This window comes from Stegodyphus dumicola, chromosome 8, assembly GCF_044657685.1.
Source record: "Stegodyphus dumicola isolate Sdum_Otavi_A_Nest chromosome 8, ASM4465768v1".
NCBI classification, from domain to species: domain Eukaryota; kingdom Metazoa; phylum Arthropoda; class Arachnida; order Araneae; family Eresidae; genus Stegodyphus; species Stegodyphus dumicola.
The window spans coordinates 105443005-105467626 of NC_140775.1; positions in this window are offsets into that span (position 1 = coordinate 105443005).

The following is a 24622-nucleotide window of genomic DNA, read 5'->3' on the forward strand; positions in this document are numbered from 1 at the left end:
TCCTTGCGCCGCTAATACTGTCGTATTATCCGCATTATATATGCGGTATTTGCGAAAATACTTTCTAAAAAAGACTTCTGCCACACAGGAACACTGCGCGCCGGTATCCAGGAGTGCGGTGGCCGGGATATTATTCACCAAGACTTCAATCTTCGGAAGAGTCAAATTTTTCACCATTACTGTATTTAACTTGTAGGAAGAGGGGTTTTCGTGGCCTTCGGATTTCCGCACCCTCTCGTCAGCAGAAATCCGTTTTAGTTTAAATTATTTTTCCTTTCCGTGCTTTCCTTCTTTTTCCACTGGCCTTGAGACTTTTTTCCTGGGTTGCTATTGAACTGTCGACGTTCGCCGGCTGTTTTTGAATGCTCGGGTTTCCTTGCCCACTGATTCGCTTTTTCTCCGTAGGCATGTGCTTGAGTTTGCTGTAGTCTTGGCGTACCAAATTGGTTTCGCTGTTGATATTGGCGTCTTCTTTCGACGTCCGCCGTTCTTCTACTTTCAAACTGGATTGCTAGCTCAAATAATTTTTCCAGTGTAGTCGGATTTCTCAATTCAATAAAGTCTTGCACTTGGGGTAGTAACCTCGGCAAAATCACTTGAATTATTTCAGGATCCGGACGGTTTCCATACAAGAGCTTGAAAACGTGAATTTTTCTTAAAATAAAGCTCGAGAGGTTTTCGATTCTTTGTTGATATATACTAAAAAGTTCCGTTTCTAATTTCGCACGATCCCTTACAACAGGGAAGGCTTTTAGTAGGGCAGTCTTGAAATTTTCATAAGTATAGGTGGGACTTCCTGCTTGACCCAAGAGACTTCTGCCGATACATTTGAACCAGTTAAGCGCTTGGCCCCTCAAAGCGCTGGTAGCTAAGGTAACTTTTTGAAACTCGTGCACGGGGTAGAGCATGAAGTAGTCATCCAATTTTTCCAAAAAACTGGTTACCGGTGAGTTTCCATTAAATGTTGCTTCTGGTTTCATCGAAGCGCGCATGGTCTGGACGATGTACCCAAATCCTTCCAGGGCGGCAGCTGGCATTTCTGGATTCTGAGCCGTTTCTGCAGGCAGCACAGGTTCTTCTTGAAACTCGGCCATGGTTATTCTTCTTCGTTGGGCGCCACTATCAGGTTCAATGTTTCTTCTAACCTTCTTCGGAAACATACAAGGACCTGACTAAGAACAGAGAGCTTACTAAAGCTATGTTCACTAATTGTAGTAAGTAGACAGGATACAGACGAAGGGTATACAAAACCCTTTATTTTTCTTTATATACAATGACTTCCGTACTTCGGAATACAATGACCCTCCACTCGGGGTCTAACGTAAAAGATATCAAAATAAAACTAAACTCTAATTTAACTTTAGAATAATACACGTGTAAGATTGGCCTTATAATAACAGGAAGCGTATGTAGCACAGAGACTGTGACTACAATACGTTTAATTTATCAAGAGGATTAAAACCTCTGGCCTGGAAGGCAAATAGCAACTGCGTAACTTCTAAGGTAAGCGGCCTGCTTCGAACTCACTGCTTCCTCTCTCTTTCGCTTGGCAAAAATGCCACACTTAAATACTTGGCGTTCGCCAGACAAACTTTGCATAAAAACCTTCACGCTTATAATTCTGGCCGGAAGTAGAAAATAAGAAGTGATAGTAAAGATTTAAAATAAAATAAACGTTAGTAAAACTTAAGATCCTTACAATCTTCCCAAGTGACAACAGTTCTGATTTTCAACAGTCAGCAGTCCAGTTTACAATTGAATGAAAAACTGTTGCCAAAACCACATTTCTAAAAGAATGAAACTATTCAAAATGATGCGATAAAATCGAAAAGATAAAATTTAAAAAAAGCTGATTCGAATTTTGAAAAATCGCTTCTAAGTGCACTGGTTCTTGTCTAGATGCACCTATATACTACATATCGTAGCCCTGGGTCTATTAGCTTACGTGCAGCACAAACAAAAAGACACACAGACTCTTTCTTTTATTATACACTGGTTATCATAAATTAAGGAAAAATCACAAAATGACGATTACTGAAAAAGTTACATGTAGAATTTAATGAAACTTACCCACAATATACAACACATAGTAAGATATCAGATAACATAATAAGAAATTTCCAGACAAATATGGTAGTATAGAAATTAGAACATGTATAAAATGAACAAATCGAAGGTGTCAGTTTGCTATAGGAAAAGTACCTTCAATATGGAATATGATCGCCTCTAGAAGCAATACAGCACATACAGCGATGTGTGATGCTTTCAATTATGCGGTCTATCAGTTCCATATGAAGCGAGAGCCATTGCTCTTGCAAAGCAGTTGTAAGCACGATAAGGGTTTGAGGGGGCGGATTGAGAGCAGCTAGACGTCTCCCTAGAGCATCCCAAACGTGCTCGATAGGATTCAAGTCGGGGATCGAGCTGCCCACTCCATGCGCATAATTGTTTCCTGTTGAAGATAATCATCTACGATGGGAGCCCTGTGTGGTCTTGCGTTGTCGTCCTGTAACAGGAAAGCATCACCTATTGCCCCGACATATGGGCGCACATAAACATCAAGGATGTCATCTCTGTAAATCTGAGCATCCACGGTTACCCTTGGAAAGACATGGAAGTCTGTGCGTCCACCCAAAGAGATGCCACCCCAAACACAGACACTGGCTCTTCTGTATGCATCTCTTTCACGGATGTTTGACGGATGATAATAGGTTCTAGGTTCTCTCCATATCAAATAACGCCTACTATCGCTTTCTAGACTAAACTTGGACTCATCCCTAAAGAGAACCGCCCTCCATTGATCAGGCTTCCAGTGGACATGTTGTCATGCCCACTGAAAACGGTCCCTCCTATGGCATGACGTGAGCGGCACACAAATGGCTGGTCGCCTCGCATACAGACCACCTTCGGGAAGCCTTTCTACCTACAGTTGACGTTGACATGAACCTTCAAGTGGCTGCAGCAAGGGAGGATCTAAAAAGAGTCGGAATAGCGGTTCTATTCCTGCGTGCATATAATGTCAAATATCGGTCATCAGCGCTCGTCGTAGCAGTTGGCCGTCCTTGGCTTACCTCCTAGATGCCGAATCTATGGTTTGAAATTGCCTCCAAAGTCTATGAACCACAGAAGGACTCACATTTAGCCATCTGACCACTTCTGTTTGACTTTGTCCTGCCTCTAGTCTCCCAATGGCTCTCCATCGCAGTTCTGCAGGCAAATGATGCCTGGAGGTCATTGTTACGAATTGGCTATCTCAGATTTCTGATGTCACTGTCACAGTGGAATATGTGGGCTTGCTCTCAAACATGGACTTTTATGCTCCTCGCAGATGACGTATTCCGAAAGCAGCGCCGCTAATTTGCATATCGCAGTTTTACTCAGCTACTCTTACTTGGCAACATATTCAAAATTTACAGGGTTTGGCTTATTTTTGAGGGAGTTATCGCTATTTTTGTGATTTTTCCTTAATTTATGATAACCAGTGAATGCAGAGAAGATTAAAAATCTGTCTGTTAAAACTCTATTCAATTAAAATTGTTAAGTCAAACTTAAAATGGCGCAAATTTCACGGATAAACATTTATTTACATGGAATGAAGATGTTTATTGGGGTTAAAAAAAAAAAAAAAAAAAAAAAAATCCTAAATAATAGATATAGTGGTGTAATACACTATATCTAATATCATTGTATCTAATTAGTATATCACTATATCTAAGATTGATGCATAATCTTTTAGAAGAACGAAATTTTTGAGCGTGTCCTAAAAAATTATGGAAATTTTCAAATTATGTTTATTATTTTATTTATTTAATTAGGGTTTCAAAACGTATATATCTTTGGTCATTTAAAATTCGCTTACATGATGAAGAAGAAGAAAAATAGTTAACCCTTTGTTGCATACAAATAATTTAGAGAAGTTAAAAGAAAATGTTTGTATTTTTCCTACTTAAAATAACCTTAGTAATAATTAAAAAAATTAATTTTATTAAAATTTCGTTTTAAATAAGTGCTACAGTTTGTTCACTACAGTGGACAGCATGTATATACAGTTTTCTACCTCGGTTTGAAGTTTTCTACCTCGGTTTGATATTACATGCATACAAATCTCTTCCCAACGATTTACGATCATTGCATTTGAAATCATTTCCTGTCTTGTTTGCAGTGATCATTACCATCTTCTAGATGGTAAATCTACGACTGACATGTAGTACATACAGATCTCCCAAAATACCTTCATTTCGTCGATTGTGATTGAATTCATTTTGTTACGATTTTGTAGCCTGTACCTATTGGATTCAAATGTCAAATGTTCCAAAAATTCCTTGCCAAAAATAAACATATCCAGTGATGTTTTGGCTTTATAAGGAGTACAGTTGGGTTTCAATTGACCCTTTTCGGTAGATCTCTATCTACCCACTCTACAATTTTCTCAAACTGCCATTTAAAATAAAATGTCTAAAATTACTAATTATGAATAAAAGATAGCAGTATAAGAAAATGTAAGCAATATTATATAATGTTTACTATGAGAAATTGTACTAATTTGGAAACAGAAGTAGCAGCCATTTTCCAAATAGCAATGCTTTACTTAGTGATGCTATACAGCCATCTATGATCGACAGTTGAAAGTTGTAATAATATAGAATGAATAAACACAGGAATGGAATCTATTAGGGCATTTACAGAAGAATAAACAAATTTAAACTTTTTTCTACTAGAGTGGACATGATGCAACAAAGGGTTAAGAGGCGGAAAATAGTCTGCTTTATTCACAAACATCGTATAGCATAAGGTTTATTGCTTTTAAATTCTCAATTTTGGTGTAGTTCGAAAGCTTTGCATGCAATAGAATATTTATCTTTCCAATTTAATCAATAAATTTAGCTAGATTAGTTTCTATAAAAAGCGATACTCACTGTAATTGGTCAAGCAATACTGATAGTCATACTGAAATGGACTTGACACGAGGAAACATTTTAAAGCTGAAGGATGAAATTAAGGAACTTCAAACCGAGGTAGAAAACTGCATATTTGCTTTTAATAGACATAAAAAACATGTTACTCTCGGAATCAGCGATCTTCTCACTGAAGGAATTTCAAAATACATGAAGACTAGCAAGCAAAGACTGGAATACCTCAAAAATGAGTACAAAGTTTTTGGTAATTCAGGCTCTTCTATTCCTACCACTAAACCTCAAACTAATTCTGAAAACTATCCTCACACATAAACAAAAAACAGTACGGCCAAGTAGGCGATTTAGCTTCAATTATGAATGACCACTTTCTTTAGAATTCTGCAGGAATAATTAGCGATCGGGAAAAGTTGCCGAATTCCTCTAACGGTCGAAGGGATAATACGTAAGTACCCTAAAACACATTTCTGCAATGGCAGGAAACAAACGGTTACTTATTTGGGCATGTGCGCGAAACAAATGCTATTATTATCGAATGAAATCATAATTTTAAAGTATTAAATTTATAATATTTAATTTTGTAAGCAATATATTAAAATGTATCGTATATGATGGAAAATTCCCTTTTTACAAACTCTTTCTGGTGGTTCAGTAATTACTTCTAAAAGCGCTTAAGGCCGACTTGGTACCTGAACATAAATTCTGTTGGATAGGACTCCAATCCGTATACAATGCTTTTCAATCTACCATTTCACTGATCCCCACAAGCGTTCGTCTTTCTGTTGACTATGACATGTTGCTGACATTAAAACGTCAAATGGTTTCTTTTCCATCATATAATTGCCTGTTATTTTCATTTCCACAAATTCTTTCTTTGGTTAAAATACTGTTGCGTGCGTACGAGTTTGTAATGGTTGACTACACACAAAACTGACGATAGCTTGATAAAATTTATGTTACCAAAAAGACACTTTACAGTTCTGGAACTTTCCATAAACATCCTCACACAGCTCTTCTCACTATCACATAGCACAACCAGCAGTTACACTTTAAACTATTAAGGACATTAAACACAACGCAGTGCAAAGCGGATCTAAAAGGCAAAACTCTCACGTATATTTCAACCCTCCGAATTCAACTCTAAAATAACAACTGTGAAACACTGAGAGCTAACGCTGTCTCCGGAATTATATAATTCTCCACTGGCTGCCGAGAAATTTTTAGTACCTTCCACTTTTCAAAATTACTGGAAGGCATATGAGGGCCGGATACCGTTACAGTCACATATAGAGATCAATTATAATTATTCAGTTACAATGCCAGTTACAGTTATACAGGGATCGGATCAAAATGTCGGCAAATGATCGCCAAGTTTGGTGACTTCTGGCGATTTTTTGTCGAATTTGGCGGCAAAAATTAGTCACCAAAATCTTCGCTAGCTTGGAGACATCTCGTCAATTTAGCAAGATAGCCATTTGCACAATGTTAAATAGACTTACCTCATATATTCTACTTTCGCACCAGAGCTTCCTCTCTTTCAAGCACTTCATGTTACATTATATATATTTAAAAAAAAAAAAAAAAAAAAAAAAAAAAAAACTACAATTTGATACATAATTTCACTAAAATTATTTACAATATGTACAAAATTCGTAACATTGCCAACTCCCTAAGGACTCCACGTCACGGGCAGTACAGACCTTAGACAGGAAGCTATAATTACAACTAAAAAAAATCAATGCAGTACTAAAACAATAATTTAGATAAATAACATACAAAAAAGATTAAGCATTGAATCAATAATTAAATGCATGAGTTTACAAATTTATATACAAATATGACCATGGTCTTAGTAATCTATTTTACATCATATACAAGATGGGGACAACGTATTTATGCCCATAGTAAGGGGTTAGTTTATTTCTAATGAACGATTATAGGCTTACAATTTGATGCCTTACGGATCCGAACAACGACTTCATTCAGCCTGTTTAGAACCGTGTAAGCACAGTCCTAGGGTGACTATAGTATAGGAAAAAGTCCTTTCCGTCGAATCGGTTTCCGTAACCACACCATGTCACCTTCGTTTAATCTATGTCCTGTAACTTTTGTGTTGAATCTTCATATTCTCTGTTGCCAGATTGAGTTGCTCTTGTGCAGTATAATGCAGTATACTTTAAACCGTGCCTGGAGATCATGAATGTGCACCTCACGCGATGAAGGCGCATCCGAAGAACTATCAAAGCGGAGATCACAAGGCGGACGAAGGTCTCGACTGAAGAGTATAGGGATGGGAAAGAGCCGGTAACTCTCGTGGATCGGAAGAGTTTCTAAGTTGAAAGCAAAGAAAAAGATTTCAAATTAGTGCTTTATCCTTCTCTCAAATAGAAAGATTTTTATAGTTTTCTACTAAGAAAGATTTCTTAGTAGATTCCAGTTTCTTTCTGTTAAAACCAGTCAATAATTAATTATAAATCAGCATGGTCGAAGAAAACTGGAATAAAATGCTTCTTTCTGAGGGGGAGGGGAATGTTTATCATGCTTCAAAATTGCGTAACTAAAATTCAAATAAAAAGAGTGTTTGGTGCAATAGTTTAAAATCAAGTGTTGTGTAGCGAATTTAATTAAGTGATTCATAAAAACCAAAATTTTAATTTGTAATTATTCAAAATTTGAGCTACACAAGTTTGGTTATATTCTTTTTTGGCTTATTAATTCCAGTGTAATCTATTTCGGCTATTCGAGTTTACGCGAACTGCGTCTTCATTCTTGCACACGCAGACAATGGATTTAAATGAACTTTTCGTGTAATAAACTCAGTTTTTCATGTCAAAAATTAATTTGATTTCTTAGTATTTAATAATTAATTAATGCTGTAGTTGCAACTGTTTTAACTTTTGGCGAAGGGTGAGTGGTGCCAACTTGGCAGTCCGGCACCCTCCTTTTTAACGGGATGTTTTGGGGGACGAGGTGACTTTTTGACTGTTTTTCACTTGCAAGGAAGTAGGACTGGCCTACAGCTGAATTTCGGTTGGAATCATGTTCAAGAAAATGAAAAAGGTGTTAGGGCCCTTGTTAGGCCGTGGTTTCTCTAGTTATACTTAAATGTATTGGCTCAAGTAGCCGTTTCTTGTGGCCTACGGCCCGAGGAAATTTTCGGCATCTTTAAATAGCTCTTCCGTCAGCATAGGTAATAAATAGCACTACTAAATATATACGATATACACTTCAGCATCGATTCAGTGCGTTTGGTTTTTTTCAAGAAAAATTTTAAAGTTACGATTTCAAGAATTCCGTGTCCCCAGCTACAGGAACTTTTCCTAACGTCTCCTTGGGTGTTTGGTTTCAAGAAAATGGGCTTTGAGTTTCACCGCCTCATACTCGCCAACCAGGCTCCTGAGAAGTTTCAGCTAAGTGATTTGTATTTTTTTTTTTTTTTTTTTTTTTTTTTTGTTTAAGGTAACTTAATTAGAATGGCTAGGAAAAATGTATTATTAGTTAAATAACTGAATTAAAGCGAGAAATTATTTTGATCGTTAAGATTTTTATATCAGGTGAAATTAATTGGGTTTCATCACTACGCAGTTGGAATAAGTTGTCTGTTAAATTGTAAAGCCTGATTTTATTTTTAAATATTTTACCCGGTTTATTTTCTCATCTCAAAACTCTAAAGTCATAATGTGCAATAAGAAATTAGTAACATTTTGTTTTTGTAATTAAGTTCATATATGCTTATTCTGTGTGGAATGCTCTTGCAAGGTGTAAATTGTTAAATATTATTTCTTTTTCTCCCCGGGGAGGGTATGTTATTCTTTCTAACAATGAAACTGATTATGCTTACCTGTATGAATTCAATATAATGTTTGATATTGCAGAATGTTTTGAAGGGAAATTGTGAGTTTATTCTGTTAAACTATACCTTTTATTTTATTCAATTATTTCTCCCTAACTGGTTAGAATTTTCTAAGATATAAATTGCTTAAGAGTAAAAATAAATAAGTTTTTCTAGATCAATCAATGGTTAAATTTATTTTGTGTGCTCATGATTTTTACGAGTCTTTTACTCAAACTGATTTTTAGGGTTAATCCGGTATAAATATAACGCAAATGAAAGGTTTTATTGGTATTAGTATCATATTGTTGAAATGAGTATTTTTTAGTGTTATGGTCAACTTGTAGGGTACCGTTTGCTAATTTCCTTTTAGGTAAATTTGGGTATTTCTTAAGTACCATAACACAAGCAGTCGATATAAGCTTGTACATCATAGGAAAATAATTCCTGAGCATAGAGCAGAAGGCATAAGAACTATTTATTTATATTAATTACATTAGTTACACAAAATAGTAATTTCTCATTAACTCAGTGCATTAGTTTTATTAGTAATAGAAACAGTAATTTCTCATTAACTTAGTTCCAATGTTTCTTTTCATTCAAAACTTGAACGTTGTTTTTAAAATTATGTTAATGTAGACTGGTAACTCTTGGACAATCTATTGCGGCTCTTGAGCTTTCTTGAGTTCTTGCTTCTATTGTCACATGCGGCTCCTACTGTCAAAAAGTTTGAACATACTTGCTGTAGATTATCATATAATCAGTGGCGTACCTAGGGTGAGGCAAAGGGAGACATCTGTCTCCGGGCGCAGCATCCAAGTGACGCCAAATTGATACTACAAATTTTAGAATGAAATGTTTTCCATTCTTGAAACACAGAAAAGGGCGCAAAATCTTTAGTTGTCCCTGGGCGCTTAAAACCTTACCTACGCCTCTGCATATAACTGGCCTTACAAGTAAAGCTATATCTGGCGAGTTTGCATAGCTAACGAATAGTTTAATAAAAGACGAAATTGAGCAAAAATTGCTTATTGTATACAAGTTGACTATATTAGCCACTTTTTTAAAAGGTTATCAAACTATCTATATTTATAGTAAGTTGGAAAAAATCATCAGCATATAGAAAACAAAGCGCACTTTGTGAATTCGGAGGCGATTTATCGGCCTCTCTGTTAAAATACTAGAACTCAGAAGAAGGTTAAAATGAACATTTTATTAACAAATTTAAACTTAAATGCGCAGCTTTTGCTTAAATTAATCTTTGCAGCTCACGGGATTTCAGATATCTCCAGTGTTAAGTAATTTAACGCATGAGGTTCACAAATGCAGGCTTATAATGCAATGAACCCTATAAAAATGCTATAACAATGCAATCACAAATGCAGCCTATAAAAAGCCCATAAGCTGTTGGTTCAATTCTAAACTAATTGCGGTAGCAACTCGGCTAGCTATAAAAACTCGGCACAATGTTTTTATAGCGGTTTTTCTTTTTTTTTTTTTTTTTTTTTTTTTTTTTTTTTGGCTATATGAAAGTAATAATAGCCTTACTTTAGTATTTTATACTCATAGTAAATGTATTTATTTACACTTGCCTGCCATCTTAAAAAACAACATTTTCAACAAAAAATTAATCTATTACTTTTAACGATATTTATTTTTTTTTAACTTTCGAATACTTTACTATGCGTAAAAAACAGCGTTTTTCAAGATGGCTCACGATTGTAAAAATCGCGCCAACAATTGCGCCAACGTAACGCCAAAAATCCGTGCAACCGTCTACCAAAGTAGCACCGAATATAAGTATAATTATAAATGTAATAAATGTCTGTTAACTTCTCTGAAAACTAAAACCACGACAGAGGGAGAGTTGTGGTAAAACAGCGAGATTGTGCTTAAGATTTACCCTATAGTTTTTCCCTATAGAAAAGTATCTGAAAAATGTACTGTATATAAATGAAGAAAGTGTTGTAAGCATTTTTTGTAATAGATATATTCACAACAAATTAACAAAGTAGAGAGTATAATAATTTCTCCTAGCTTGTATCCAACGCAGCGTAGCATGATCATAGCTAATCAAAACGTATAATCTAAAACAGGTTGTAGACGGAAATTGGAAGATTGCAAACACAGTTTTATTAATATATTGTTGCGTGTGTACGGGTTCGTTACGAAATGAGTGCACAAGTCCGAAGAAAAATGAACAACAATTTATTATTAGCACAACAAATATGCTTAAATTTCCTAAAATATTCGTGCAGTATTACAATATCTCACAGTAGTTTTCTTTTAACTACTCAAAGTTCAATAGAACTTAATTCAAAACAGCTAAAGAAAGCTAATCCGCGAATTCGCTACAATCAACAAAAGCAGTTTTCTAAACAACTTTTCCCATCATAAGTGGATAACTTCAGAGAGGGACGAGAAAGCATGGGTAAAAATTTAAAACCATCACTATTGTTCCCCTGCCGTCGCTACGAATTTCTTTAAAATATCCACTTCTTTGGCTACTGCAGAAACTCTATCATCAATTTGTTGTTCGATTTGGTGTTGGACGGCACAAACTCTTCCTTCAATTCGTTCCTCCACAGCAGAAACTCTACCTTCTATATGTTCTTTCACAGCAGAAACTTTTTCTTCTATTTCTTCTTTCACCGAAGAAACGCTTTCTTCAATTTGATCTTTTACGGAAGAAACTTTTTCTTCAATTTTTCAAACTTTATTTTCAACTGTGTCAATTCTGCCTTCCATAGCTTCAAATTTATTTTCTATTATGCAGGTAATTTTAATTTCTCTTTTCATTTCTTCTTGACCTGCTTCAATCTCTTCTTGATCAGCTTGAACGGCTTTCATTTCGTCCTTAACGGAGTTGACGGCCTCTTCCATCTTTCCTTGGCTTGATTTCATTTCTTCTTTCATTTCTTCTTTAAACGAGGCAAAGGCTGATATCAACTGCCTTAACTGCTCTTCCATCGCTCTTGTTATTGGCATTCAAATCCCCCTTCTGACACCAAAAATTGTTGCGTGCATACGGGTTCGTTACGAAATGAATGCACAAGTCCGAAGAAAAATGAACAAAAATTTATTATTAGCACAACAAATATACTTAAATTTCCTAAAATATTCGTGCAGTATTACAATATCTCACAGTAGTTATCTTTTAACTACTCAAACGTTCAAAAGAACTTAATTCAAAACAGCTAGAAAAAGCTAATCCGCGAATTCGCTACAGTCAACAAGAGCAGTTTTCTAAACAACAACAAACTTAAGTAACTCCTACGAACTGAAAGGTTTTCCTCCTTTTATAAGATTTTAAAATCACGAGCGAGAATTTTCTAGTACTTTCTCGAAATCAAAAAGAGATATTTATTAAATGTTTAATGCACGCGCTCTTGTATTTTCAATTTTCCGGCTTAGCTTTCTTTTAATATTCGTCACGCGCTGCACTGCGCGGGAAATAAAACCATTTAATTTATAATTGAACTAACATTAGCTTTTTAAATACCAAATTCGTAACAATATGATAATAGATTAAGATTCATTAGTTTCGTAATATGTATCAATAGAGAGCTACCTCAGAGCAGGGCTTAATTTCTAAGATTAGAAGTGCCGGAGCCGTATGGAAGACCGTCAGCAAAGAGGAACAAGAGTAAATAAATAAATAAAATAACTATTAAACTCATTAACAATTTTTAAGGAACGGCTATCTTGATTTCACCAGAAATCGTGGATAATAGAAATAAATTTACGACTATTATACACGATTTTAAGAGAAAGAAATATTAAGAAATGATTAATAAAAATGATTAAGGTTAAAGGGATGTAATTTTAAAAACAATACCGGAAACCTTGAGCTATTTCACCTTTAATAAATAATTTGGTAAAAGCGTAGAATAGGCTGCATCAACAAAGTTGAGAAGGCGGAGCTGTGTGACGTCCATAAACGAGCGGGAATAAGCTTGTGACGTCACAATGTATTCTCCCACAGCAGCCGACTGTATCATGGCCTTGAAGCGAAATCAGTTTCGGAAGGTCACGTGATCGAAATAGTCGATTTCTTTCTCTTTACCATAATCCCGGAGTTAAACTTTACCGAAAATAGTAGTTTGTATTAAAATAAATATAAGTAAAATTAATAAACGTGAGTAGGTCGTATGATTAACATTAAATTTTTCATAGTGCAATATTTTTACAGGCGGTAAAAATGCATATCTTCAATAATTTTTTAAACAATTTGTACTTCGTTTATGTAACTAAAAATATCATTGAGAATCACCTCATGCGAACTTTATTTATGTAATTTTGATAAAAATGAAATTCATTTATGTAATCTGAATCAAATTTATTGCCAAAATAATATAAAATCCACATAAGGGGCGAATTCAATAGATTTATGGATGCAAATTTTAGATTTTCATACTTTACTAGTATGTATTATTTTACTAGTATATTTACTAGTAAAGAATTATTTTGTAAAACACCATGCCTCCACCATCGCATCAGCTATATAAATTTTTAAAAGTCAAATACCCATAGTCATCTCTCTTCACTCCATTCACTAATAAAATCTGCATATCTCAATTTTATCAAAACAGGAAAATGAATTAAAATTCCTTAAATGCTAGAAAATTTGAATATAAAGATGAAATTACATGCACGTTATACTATAAATAAATCTTTCAAGATAATTTCAAAGAGCTAAATGCTAATTGCATTCATAAAAAAGGATAGCCATCTATTTGTACCAGTTCCAATTTTATGTTGAATCACTTTTTCCAAAGCATCCAAGAGATAAGTGATTAGGCTTGGTTTTTTTTAAAGTGATTTCCCCAAATTACAGGCCTATACCACTATTAAAATTAAATTCATAAAACTTGGAGCTGTACCATATACATACATGCTACATATTATACATAATCTATGCAGAAACAAAGCATAAATCAAAATAAACAGTTGAGTTATTAACTGAAATTAATTAAATTTTTTAACATTTTTATATGAACATTTTATATTAATTTTGTCATTTTTATATTTTGTATAATTATTTAACATTATTTTAAAAGTTATCAAACATATTTTCTAACCGAGTTTGTAAAGTCATTCCAAAAGTGCAAGAATCTGTTAAATTAAAGTAACTGTATAGTGTACTAACCGTATGCAAGATAACTTATATAAAATATCCATTTGCTTTCCTGACATAAGAAATGCGTTTTCCACGTTTTTAAGAATTTCACCAAATAAGAAATATATAATTGAAGATTTTAATAGAGTAACTTCAGATGAAAAATTTTTAATTTACCCCTTATCTAATTCTTTAAGAAAACCAAAAATATCATCTGCTGTATCTACTGAATGAGTACTTTGCAACAAGTCCTGGCAAATATTGCATTTTATCACCCTTAATTTTTTCATGGCATCATAACCTGAAACATAAACTAGCACTGCTAAAATATCAGAAAAAACATTTTCTATAAAAAAATCATTAATAAGTAAATTTGAATAATCAATTATTCGCAAAAGTAAAGATGGAATCCTTATCATAATCTGGTAAAAGAGACATTCATATTTGATGATGAAATTATAAAACGAAGCTTCTTCTCATTTTCTAATAATTGTAGGTCATTTATTTAATAATCTGAACCTGACATTTGCCGATACATTTCAAAACGTGATTCAGGAACATCAGTTTGAAATTTTCCTAACAATATGTATTCAGCTTCATACTTTTGAAACAAACATGGAATCAATTGAATGAATGCACCTATAGTTGTTATTAATGCCTGAAATGTTTGTGGTGATAAAGTTTATTTTATTGGGACAGAATGTCAAATATGCCATTAGAAAGTAATAATCAAAATAAGGAATTCCTAATGTACTATTCCAAACAATACTATGCGAAACGTCCAAACTAATGTATTCGATGTTATGTTAAAACGAAATTACTTGAATAGGATTGAGAACAGCTACAAATTTTCCCAAATAAATCTAAAAATTAAAAAAGTAGAAAACAAGGGTTTTCATCCGCAGAGAACCCGTTGGCGCTTCGGGAAAGAACTCTTTGGCGCCGTTGCAGCTTTACTCGCCAAGCTAGCGGCTCATTGAGGATGAGCCGAGCCGTAAGCGTGATATTTTGTAAACGTGGTTTTTAGTGATGTAAATTTAAGTTAGCAGACAATGATAGTAAAAATTCACAGATAATAAGTATGTAGATGTAAAACTAGCAGGTTAAACGTGATTATACGAAAATAAATTTGTATTAAATTCAAGTTAGCACAGAAAACAATGTATCAAACATAACGGGAAGTAAAAATTCATTTAAAGAATAACAATTACTATTCTTATACTTACGTTTACGATATACTTATATGTATTTTCTCTAATTCATATAGAATACTAATATTTCTATTACAAGTGTCTTTTTCACTATTAAGTACTTTGCCTGTTGATTGATGTATTTCGGTTAAGAGCCATGCCCATGTAATAAATTAATGAATGCATGAATATATCCATTTTACACAGTTTTAAGTTTTTTTTTTTTTTTTTTTTTTTCAAGTTACTTGCATACAGCTTAAAGCATTTTACGTTGAAACAAATACCTAACAAATACCTATCCTTTTTTTTATAATATATTTCACAATACAAATAAGCTTCAGCAGTAATCAAATTTTCTTCAGTAGCATTTTTAATAAAACTAGAACTTTATACATTTTAAAATTATTATAGGGATTGAAAACCTCATGGTTCTGCGTGCTTACAGCTGTTAATAATTAAGAACATAACGCGAACAGCCATGCTACAAATTAGCATTCACCCCTCCCGCCATAATTTCTTCCTTTGATCCCGAACTGACGACCCGAGAACCGGCATCTTTCGACGAAAACTTCTTTAATTATGCGAAAATATTTCTATCTATTCCTTGTTAAAAAATTCAGAAAAAATAATAATAAATAAGAGAAAAATAATATAAATCTCCAAATGCGAACAACGACAACCTTCGCATAAGCGAATAGGATGAATTAGCTAGGTTACCAGGTTTGAACTATTATCGCCAACGTTGGCGATGTTTACATTTACCGGGTTCTCTGCGGTAGTGCTTCCGAAAACAAAGTATAGATAAAAATATTATTTACCTTAGCGTAAGTGATTTAAAATCACTTAATAGCAAAATATACATCTAAAAAATCCGCCACCACGGATTCACAACCATACACTACCACAACACATCGACCATCTCGATCACGTGACTTTTGCGCTTCAAGTGCCATGGAGGTAGGAAGTAAGATGGAGTCGCCCTAAACAAGTTTCTCCGTACCCTGCTCTGAAGCACCGGCGATCCCTACGTGGTGACCAAAACATTGGGTCATTTACCATTGAGTTCTATGGGATTTGACGCGTTCGGGTGTAAATATTTTGTAATTACGTCGCAAATATACATATAAATGTATATATTTTCTTTTTCTACAACACTTCAGAATTCTAAGTATGTGAAAACAACATATTTTTAAACAACATTTCATTCTGAACGGAATTAAATGCTATACTTTTCACAGGACAGTTTTCTCAGAATGGTTTAATTTGAATGAAATATTTTCACACGTTTTCGTTAATTACATTAGAAAAAAAAATTAAGGTAATTCGATTTTATTCGGTTAAGAAATACAAAAATTATGATCAAAGATTAGTGTATTATTAATATTAAAATTATGCATTATTTCTTTTCTATTTATAGAGCTTCTTCCTAAAATACTTTCTTAAATATGACATGATTTTTTGGCTTCTTTTAAATCGAAAAATGTAAGTCAATTTATAATTAATGCTCTATTCGGTTCATTTTAAATTAGAGAATTATTAGGAATTAGCGAAATACTTTAAATAAGTATTTCGCTAATTCCTAATAATTAAATAGGTATTAAATAGTATTTGACTTTCTCTGAACATTTCTGAAAGGGAATAAAATAAGTTTTTTTTTTTTTTTTTTTTTTAAGTATTATTTAAAACTGGTAACTGAGTTATTATAAAATGTAATGGGAATAATTCTTTTAATTATACTTATCAGATTTTTTTTTACCCTTCATTTCAACAATACATATTCCAAAACTCTTTATTACGTTCTTAAGTGCGCATCTCATAGCATTTGCTTTACAATACCTTTTAACAGATTGCTTTCCAATACGAACAATTCTTGCTTAAATAGTTTTATAACGTATTTGTCAACAGGATTTCAATTTATGTTTACAATTCAATATTAAGGTTATTTTATATTTAGATAACATTTATAATCATTATAAATTAGATACATTTAATCATTAGATTTCTTCACAGTACTTTCACAGTTGTTTATAAGTGAATAAATTCTTCATTCCCTGGGTTTTCTCCACACCAAGATTCTACCGTCAGAACTTTACTTTTAAGCAATAATACATTTATAAATAATTTAATGAATATTTAAGTATTTTGTCAAAGGTGCTTTTTGCAAGCACATGCATAAATACCCATACATATATTCTATTTATCATTTCCAGCATGTGCAAATCTTTAATTTCTGTGCATTCACTATATTTTTCGTGTAAAGTAATTTACACTAATTTAGCATACACCTGCAAGTTTTACATAAAAAATATATATGAATATAATTTGAATGAAAATTATAAGTATTATTTTTAATACCCACTCAAAGGTCAGTTTTTCTTCAAAATTCCTCCACGATGGCATCTCTCTCTTTAGGCAGATAGCCCTTGCATGCGTTACTCTATTTAATAAAAACTTAATCTGACCTATGTGCCTAATTACAAATATTTTAACATACATAATTTTATATTTACATTCAGCCATCAAGTTTCAAACTTTTCAAATCTTCTAGAAAATAAATTTTGGCAGATCTCTTTTAGCAATTTTCTTAAAATCTATATTTTTGTAGTGCAACAGCTTAGAATTTTATAAAACAAATTCATAATCAAAATCGCTGTTGTTAGTTATCGAAAAATAACCAAGATGTGATTTTTGCGTAAATGTCAGTAAACTATACAAATTGCTATTATCCATCACACTATGAATGTTTCTTTCATGCGAGAGTGTCCCTTTTTCGATTTCTATGGAACTGTCGTGTGTCGAAATACTATCAGAATCTTGTCAAGCGAGCTTCTGAATGTAAACAAAGAACACCCCGCCTGGTGACCCAAGCTTCAAAGCAGTGCTTCACTTCTAGCGCGGAATGGCCCCTCCTCCCTTTCCTACCTCCCTGTTCAAGGCCATTATAGAGTTGGCTGTGGTATTCTCCATGCTACGCGTAATTTCTATTTTCTCTTTAAAAAAAAACAATGATGAATTGTTTATTATTGTAAATTAACATCAAATTCTTTAAATTTACATTTCTGAGCTTAGGCGTAACTGAAAATAAGTATAATAAATTGTTTATATTTAAAATTTTCATGATACAGTAAGCGAATTCTACCAGTTAATACAACGATAAAGAACGTCGCAGTCTCTCAATAAATTGTTTATATTTAAAATTTTCATGATACAGTAAGCGAATTCTACCAGTTAATACAACGATAAAGAACGTCGCAGTCTCTCATACTTGTATTTCATACAGCTTCAGTATTTTCAAAGATTTTTAAGCTTTAGAAATTATACAAATAAAAAAAGTTTTTTTTTAATTAATACTCTGGAACATATCAATTTTATCATATTTACAAATTAACGTTTTGCTACGTAACAACATAATCCCTTATATACCAGTAAGTAGACAATTTTCATTATTTTCTAAAAATTTTAAACTTCACATTAATGAAAAACAGGTTCTTAATTCCTAAATCACATTATATTCTCTGTAGGCAGACATACTAGAATTCTACACATAAATAAATAAAAAAATCCAATTTCTCCCAATGAAAGAAAATATTATAAGAAAATAAATACTACAAATTAGGAACACTAAGCAATGCTTCACATACACACACACATACAGTGTCTCACATAAGTGATGGGACACATTTGCTTTACAAAAGGAAACTGTAGTAAAATAAATTAAAAAAAACATGTAAAAATTTTTTGTGGGTGTGTTTCATACTTAAATTTAGTAACAATTATTACATAACATACATTTTCTCAAAATATTAATTTAATAAAAATACAATTGTTTAGAACGGAGCAAAAAATGGCTCACATAAGTGATGGGACACTTACTTTTCCATCAAATATTTATCCAAAAATTTCACTTTTTAAAAGGTTTTAATATTTTGTTGGATTTCCTTTTACTTTTAAAACATGATTTAATCTTCTTGGGATGGATTCGACTAATTTTTTTACGATTTCTGGAGTGATTTTACCCCATTCTTCTTGAAGCACCGATTTTAATTGTTGTTTTGAAGAAATGGTGTGTTTGCGAATTCTTGATTCCAATTCTTGCGAAATATTCTCTATGGGATTTAAGTCTGGAGATTGTGGTGGTGTTTTTATTATTTCTGGACAGTTATACAGCAGCCAGAGTCTAACGTTCAAAGCAGTATGTTTGATGTCATTGTCCTGGTAGAATTTAAAATCGTTATGAAGGTTCAATTTTCGTGCTGAAGATTTTAAATTTTGATTTAAAATGTCAATGTACTTGTACTGATCCATTATACTGTCAATAAAAACAAGATTACCAACTCCAGCGGACGACATACACCCCCATACCATAACTCCTCCTCCACCATGTTTTATTGTCGGCACCAAGTTCTGTTTGCGAAATTCTTCCCTAGGTTTTCTCCACACCAAGATTCTACCCTCAGAACCAAATACATTAAAGTTACTCTCATCAGCAAATATAACTTCATTCCAGTAATAAGAATTCTTATTTATGTTGGATTTTGCGAAAGCCAGTCTGAGTTCTCTATTCTTTTCACTTACGAAGAATTTTTTCCTGGCTGCTCTACCGTGATATCCAGCAGATCGAATTACTCTTCCAATAGTTTCAGGATTAACAATTACTCCATATAATGCTTGTAAATCAGCAGCAACTTTAGAAGCACTCATTCTTGGATTTTTTTTTAATATTTCGAACGATAATTCGCTTTATTCCATTGAATAGCTTTGATGGTGGCCAGGTCTTCTTTTATCCTGAATCATATGATTCTTTTTATATCGTTTAATGATATTGAAAATGACTCAGGTGAACTGTTTCAGCAGTTTCTCTAATAGATTTTCCACGATCAATATGCAAATTAATAACTAATTTTCGAATTTCAGGCAAAGTTTCTTTTCGTTTAGCATTCATGGCTGCACAGAGCTAAAAAACAAAAAAATTCCAAAACAAACTAGAGAGAAATACTGCAAACTATTTTATAAATTATTGCCAATTGCTTTGATCTATTTGAGTAAAAATAAAATCCCCAAAAAATATTTTTATTGCTTACTTCAGACAATTTTTGTTGCATAGTACGTAGTAGTATCTAATGGTGTCCCATCACTTATGTGAACCATTTTTTTGCTCCATTCTAAACAATTGTATTTTTATTAAATTAATATTTTAATATTTTGAGAAAATGTATGTTACGTAATAATTGTTACTAAATTTAAGTATGAAACACACCCACCAAAAATTTTTACATGTTTTTTTAATTTATTTTATTACAGTTTCCTTTTGTAAAGCACAAGTGTCCCATCACTTTTGTGAAACACTGTTTGCAAACACTACGTATTATAATAATGAGGTAAAAGTTACTTATAGGGTCAAAGTTTACAGTTTTGCTACTGTTGAGTAGATCGTCGGGCTATCGATATATATCGTAAATCGGAAAGCATTATAAACATATCAAAACCAGAAAATTAAAAATACAATTTAAATGAAAAATAATGTCTTAAATATAATTAACAATTAAAACAACAATACAAATTTAAAATACACGAACGATATGTTAAACATTGCATATAAAATACGTTACATTACAGCTCGTCATTGCACATTATCTCGTTTTCCTTTGTACACAACGATCCGTATTCGCTCGAAAAACATCAAAGCTCGGTGTCAGATGATGTACACATCCATCTATTTCCACCTTAAAAATATCAGAGAATTGCACAACCTCGGCATTGCGCACTACATTGGCTTTGCCCATGTACACATCGATCTATTTTCACTTAAAAAAACATCCTAGAATTGCACGAACTAGGCACCGTGCACAACCACACTACATTCACATTGCGCACTACATTGGCTTTGCCCATGTACGCATCGATCTATTTTCACTTAAAAAAAACATCCTAGAATTGCACAAACTAGGCACCGCGCACAACCTCGGCATTGCGCACTACATTGGCTCTGCCCATGTACACATCGATCTATTTTCACTTAAAAATCAGACATTGAATAAACTCTGCATTGCTCATATACTAAGAAATCTGCTTTCACTTAAAAGAAATCGGAGAATTGCAGAAACTCGCGCATAAACAACTCCATTGATTCGCATTGAAAAAAAAAAAAAAAAAAAAGTTCCTAGGAAAATTGAGCTTATTACAGGCGAATTTCTCAGTCCTACATTTCTTGCAAATACTACCATTCGATGACATTTTCTGACTAACTAACCAGCATGGTATCTTACATTTTTCACAACAAACGTTATGCTTCAATAATCGAAAATCCATCAAAAATCCTCTAAAAAGTTCATACTCTCTTGTTAATTCATACATAAAATATCTGTTCCCAAAATTTTGCGCTTGTTTGAAAACTCCCTTAAATTTTCCTTTATAATCTCCTGATACTTAATTATAACATCATTAACAGCAGTTTTAGAGCAAGCAATAAGTAAACGCAAAAATATCACCTCAAGTAGCCAAAAAAATATATACAAAATAGTATTCACGGTATCCGAGCGTTAAACAATCGCCAATAACAGTGTTACGAATTGTGTATTTAAATATTAATTTTAGTAGAATTCTAATTTAAAATGTTGTATTTCCCCCTGCAACGCAACGTGAGACAAATTTCAAGAGAAATCTATACCGGAAAAGTAAAAATACAGGGCACGTGCATTAAGCTTTTAGTAAACGGATATGTCGGTAATTTGTATTGAAATTGAATAAATGTAACTGGCTACTATATTAGCTGTGACCGTAATTCCATCCTCCTTGTTTACATTGCGTTTGGGTTACCAGATCATATCAATTATCGCCGCAATTGGCGATATTTTTTTTTTTTTGTTTAAAATTCCGGGTGGGTTATACTAAAGCTGTGCCATTTTTAAATTAAATAGTTAATTATTATCAAATTAATTTTACTATTTAATTAATGTTTATAAATTGTTATTTAATCAGTAATTATTATATAATTAATTAATTAATTATAATTTAACTGATCATTATTAGATAATTAAGTATTATTTATTGAGATAATTAAAGATTGAATTAATTAAATAATTAAAATTAAATAAAATGTAAAGAGCTAAATTGAAATTTAATAAGCGATTTTTAACATAATTTTATTGCTAAAATAAAATTTTCGAGATAAAATTTTTACTGAAATTGTTATTTAATTACATGAAAAAGTGCTGCAGCCTTCTTATTCAGGGCTCCGGTGCGTTCCGGCTAGAATTATGATTTATTACAAAAACTAAGAAGCACCGGAGCCGACATCCAGGGGCTCCAGCCCAATTTAAGCTCTGATCGTAGAGGTGAAAAAGCTCTTTCATCGTCACAAAACTTAAATATACTTAAAATATAGCTGATGAAAATTCCAGAGCGAAATAGAATGAGGGTATGAGTGGGTGGAAACAAAAAATGAGGGGAATCTTGGTGACAGAGAACGTTATCTTTGACCGCGACTCTCTGCTGATATAATTATAGCCATCAAGCAGAAGTGAGTCAGGGGTAAAATGAATCCTGAATCTGACTCCTAAGGATGAATGTAAAGTTGTTGGTTACGCTTTCCCCTCCATTAGTGGATACTGTGGGAAGACGATGTATAAGACGTGCTTAAGCAGTTCATTTCAGTATTTCACTCTTATTGTATTCGATGTAACTTAACGCACATTTAAGAACACAAATTTGCCTTCCTGCGAGGATAACTAACTGTAAACATCGATAACAATATACTAGATACGATGGCATGGAGAGAAGTTTACGCGTTCCTAAACAAACTCCCCCCCAAATTTATTGCCCTTCTTAAAGGGAAAGGTTTAATCATTTGAGTGAGGGGACTTTACTTGCACGTCTCATGTTCTTATGAGTTTCTAGGGAAGTAGAGTATTTCAAGGTCTGCTTATTGTTAAACTAAAACGTTAGGAATTCTAAATTTGTTTAACTTTAAATTGTGGTTCAGTTTTATAAAAAGAAGTACCGGAGCTCATCTTATTTAAAGCTCCGCTGCGCTCCGGCTACAATTGTAATTTATCTTTAAAATTGAGAAGTACCGGAGCCGGGCTCCGGCAGTCTCCGGCGCAATTTAAGCACTGCCTCAGAGTAAGTCATATCACTGTCCTTTCTGGGGAAGAAGTGAGAAAAGAAAAAGTAAAGAATAAGTGAGTCGCACAATTAACTCCTCCGCAGGGTGTCCAGATTATACTGTTTATAGCGCTACTGGAAACCGACCATCTCCGTTTGCATATCAACAGAAAGGACAGAGTGTCATTAGTAAACTAATTAAAAATTCACTCTTTCAACTGAATTTAGCTTGGCACTCGATTACAGGGATGCAGCGTTTAGAGGTAAAGCAAGATTAAATCTTGATTTATCTTACAAAGAATGATCTAAGCCTATAAATAGAGGATGAAACGCATACAAACATGTTACATGTTATTTAAAAAATAGAGATACTATGACTAGAAATAATGTATGTGATAAAAATATGATAGAATATTTAGTCGCAATTCCACAACCCACAGTGCGTGAAAGGATAGAAAGAGAGATCCCTAGACCTATTATATACGCAAAAAAAGACATTTGGAATGCGATACTGTTTGAAAAAAGAAAAAAAAAAAAAAAACAGACGTTCGCATGAAACAGCTTCTAACGACAACAAACACATATTGAAAGATATTTGTTGTATTTGCGGCTCTAAAAATTTTTTTTAAAAACTTAGTTAAAACGGCTTTTCAATAGAGAAAGAAAAAAATCTGATGTGTACACCACATGACTTCCTTGTACGGAATATTAAATTATACGCATTTTTTCTTGCATTTCATTTAAACTTATTGGATTGAATTAAATCTACTTCGCCGACAGCGCATAAACACAATAGAATAAATGCATTCTTTAAAATTCACTCTAGTATTTGTTTACCATAGCGACACTCTGGCACTAGATTCACTTAACAGTATTATATTTCGTTCATATTATAACTCATAATGCGCAAAATTTATATCATTTAAAGAATGGAATTATCTAATCGTTGCCACATGTTCTATTCAAATACTATAATAAAGCTAGAATGATGTATAAAAGAAATTAAGCAAACAAAACAAAAAAGAAACAGTTTTTCACAGACGATTGAGTAATTCTCATTCAATTAATTCAGTTCTCACTTCGCAAGAAGGCAAAAATACATAAAAACTCAAAATATCTATATTAAAAATTACGAAGTAAATCTTAAACACTTATTTCCTCGAAAAAATTCCAGAAAGGATTAAGTATGATTTAATTCGCAATAATAAATGAAGGCTTTATCTTTGTTGTTGCGAAGCTAAGTTTCTCTAGATTGGCAACAAATCCACTAGTCTGCTGTTTCAAATGTAAACAATCAATGGCCGCCGTCAAAAAAAAAAAAAAAAATGCTTAGCGGCATTTAAACAACTTTAAAATTGTTGATAATTCTAAGAATATTGCACACAGATTTACTAAAGGCATAAAAACCTTAACCGGAAGATAAAAACAACATAATTCAATCATTTTTAAAGCAAAAAATTTACAA